The sequence below is a fragment of the Arachis ipaensis genome, chromosome B1 (genome assembly GCF_059453495.1).
Source record: "Arachis ipaensis isolate K30076 ecotype BB chromosome B1, ASM5945349v1, whole genome shotgun sequence".
Taxonomy (NCBI): domain Eukaryota; kingdom Viridiplantae; phylum Streptophyta; class Magnoliopsida; order Fabales; family Fabaceae; genus Arachis; species Arachis ipaensis.
Window position 1 is genome coordinate 34,606,151 of NC_142436.1, and position 2,639 is coordinate 34,608,789.

The 2,639-nt window shown below is 41.1% G+C and overlaps 1 non-coding gene across 1 annotated transcript; it reads left to right on the forward strand.

Moving 5' to 3' along the window:
- Window positions 1-1,741: 1,741 nt before the first annotated feature.
- On the forward strand, window positions 1,742-1,849 carry LOC148576189 (small nucleolar RNA R71). Its single transcript, XR_015903197.1, has one exon. It is a non-coding gene; the product is annotated as a small nucleolar RNA R71 (small nucleolar RNA).
- The last annotated feature ends 790 nt before the right edge of the window (window positions 1,850-2,639 follow it).

Consider the following 2,639-nt stretch of genomic DNA (forward strand, 5'->3'; position numbering starts at 1 on the left):
TCCCAACAAGCGCTTTTTTAATGTCAATAGCTTGACAGTGGGCTCTCATGGAGCCTCACAGATGTTCAGAGCATTGTTGAGACCCTCCAACACCAAACTTAGAGTTTGGATATGGGAGTTCAACACCAAACTTAGAGTTTGGTTGTGGCCTCCCAACACCAAACTTAGAGTTTGACTGTGGGGGCTTGGGTTGACTTTGCTTTGAGAGAAGCTTTTCATGCTTCCTCTCCATGGTTGCAGAGGGAGATCCTTGAGTTTTAAACACAAGGGAGTCCTCATTCCATTGAAGGACTATTTCACCTCTGTCAACATCAATCACAGCTCTTGTTGTGGCCAGGAAAGGTCTTCCTAGGATGATGGATTCATCCTCTTCCTTTCCAGTATCCAGGACTATGAAATTAGCAGGAATGTAAAGGCCTTCAACCTTTACTAACACGTCCTCTACTTGTCCATAAGCCTGTTTTCTTGAACTGTCTGCCATCTCTAATGAGATTTTAGCAGCTTGCACCCCATAGATTCCCAGTTTCTCTATTACAGAGAGGGGCATGAGGTTTATTCCTGAACCAAGGTCACACAGAGCCTTAAAGATCATGGTGCCTATGGTACATGGTATTATGAACTTTCCAGGATCCTGTCTCTTCTGAGGCAATGTCAGTTGATCCAGATCACTTAGTTCATTGATGAACAAGGGAGGTTCAACTTCCCAAGTATCAATGCCAAATAATTTGGCATTCAGCTTCATGATTGCACCAAGAAACTTGGCAGTTTGCTCTTCAGTAACATCCTCATTCTCTTCAGAAGAGGAATACTCATCAGAGCTCATGAAGGGCATAAGGAGGTTTAATGGAATCTCTATGGTCTCTAGATGAGCCTCAGATTCCTTTGGTTCCTCAGAGGGAAGCTTCTTATTGATCACTGGACGTCCCAGGAGGTCTTCCTCCTTGGGATTCACGTCCTCTCCTCTCCTCACAGGTTCGGCCATGGTGCTTATGTCAATGGCCTTGCACTCTCCTTTTGGATTCTCTTCTGTATTGCTTGGGAGAGTACTGGGAGGGATTTCAGTGATCCTCTTACTCAGCTGGCCCACTTGTGCTTCCAAATTTCTAATGGAAGATCTTGTTTCATTCATGAAACTTACAGTGGCCTTGGACAGATCAGAGACTAAGTTTGCTAAATTAGAAGTATTTTGTTCAGAGTTCTCTGTCTGTTGCTGAGTTGATGATGGAAAAGGCTTGCTATTGCTAAACAAGTTTCTTCCACCATTATTAAAGCCTTGTTGAGGCTTTTGATCCTTCCATGAGAAATTTGGATGATTTCTCCATGTTGAGTTATAGGTGTTTCCATAAGGTTCACCTAAGTAATTTACCTCTGCTATTGCAGGGTTCTCAGGATCATAAGCTTCTTCTTCAGAAGATGCCTCTTGAGTACTGTTGGATGCAGCTTGCATTCCATTCAGACTCTGAGAAATCATATTGACTTGCTGAGTCAATATTTTGTTCTGAGCCAATATGGCATTCAGAGTATCAATTTCAAGAACTCCCTTCTTCATAGGCGTCCCATTACTCACAGGATTCCTTTCAGAAGTGTACATGAACTGGTTATTAGCAACCATGTCAATGAGTTCTTGAGCTTCTGCAGGTGTTTTCTTTAGGTGAATGGATCCACCTGCAGAAGTGTCCAGTGACATCTTTGATAGCTCAGATAAACCATCATAGAATATATCCAGGATGGTCCATTCTGAAAGCATGTCAGAAGGACACTTTTTGGTCAACTGTTTGTATCTTTCCCAAGCTTCATAGAGGGATTCACCTTCTTTCTGTCTGAAGGTTTGAACATCAGCTCTAAGCTTGCTCAGCTTTTGAGGAGGAAAGTACTTGGCTAAGAAAGCCGTGACCAGCTTATCCCAAGAGTTCAGGTTGTCTTTGGGTTGAGAATCCAACCATAATCTAGCTCTGTCTCTTACAGCAAAAGGGAAAAGCATGAGCCTGTAGAATTCAGGATCTACTCCATTAGTCTTTACAGTATCACATATCTGCAAGAATTCAGTTAAGAACTGAAAAGGATCTTTAGATGGAAGTCCATGAAACTTGCAGTTCTGCTGCATCAGAGAAACTAATTGAGGTTTCAGCTCAAAGTTGTTTGCTCCAATGGTAGGAATGGAGATGCTTCTTTCATGTAAATTGGAATTAGGTGCAGTAAAGTCACCAAGCATCTTCCTTACATTATTATTATTTTCGGCTGCCATCTCCTCTTCCTGTTCGAAAATTTCTGAAAGGTTATCTCTGGATTGTTGTATTTTAGCTTCTCTTAGTTTCCTTTTCAGAGTCCTTTTAGGTTTTGGATCTGCTTCCACAAGAATGTTCTTATCCTTTCTCCTGCTCATATGACAAAGAAGAGGGCACACAAAAAATAATAATAATAATAGAGATCCTTTATACCACAGTATAGGGATCCCTGTGTGAGTGGAAGAAAAGAGGGAGATAAAGAATGTAATGTAATGGAAGAAACACAACTGTGAGGAGGGTTGAGATGTGAGATGAGATGTTAGTAAATGAATAAATAAATAGAATAAGATGGGAGAGGGAGAATTTTCAAAAAATATTTTTGAAAAAGAGTTAGTGATTTTCGAAAATGGTTTT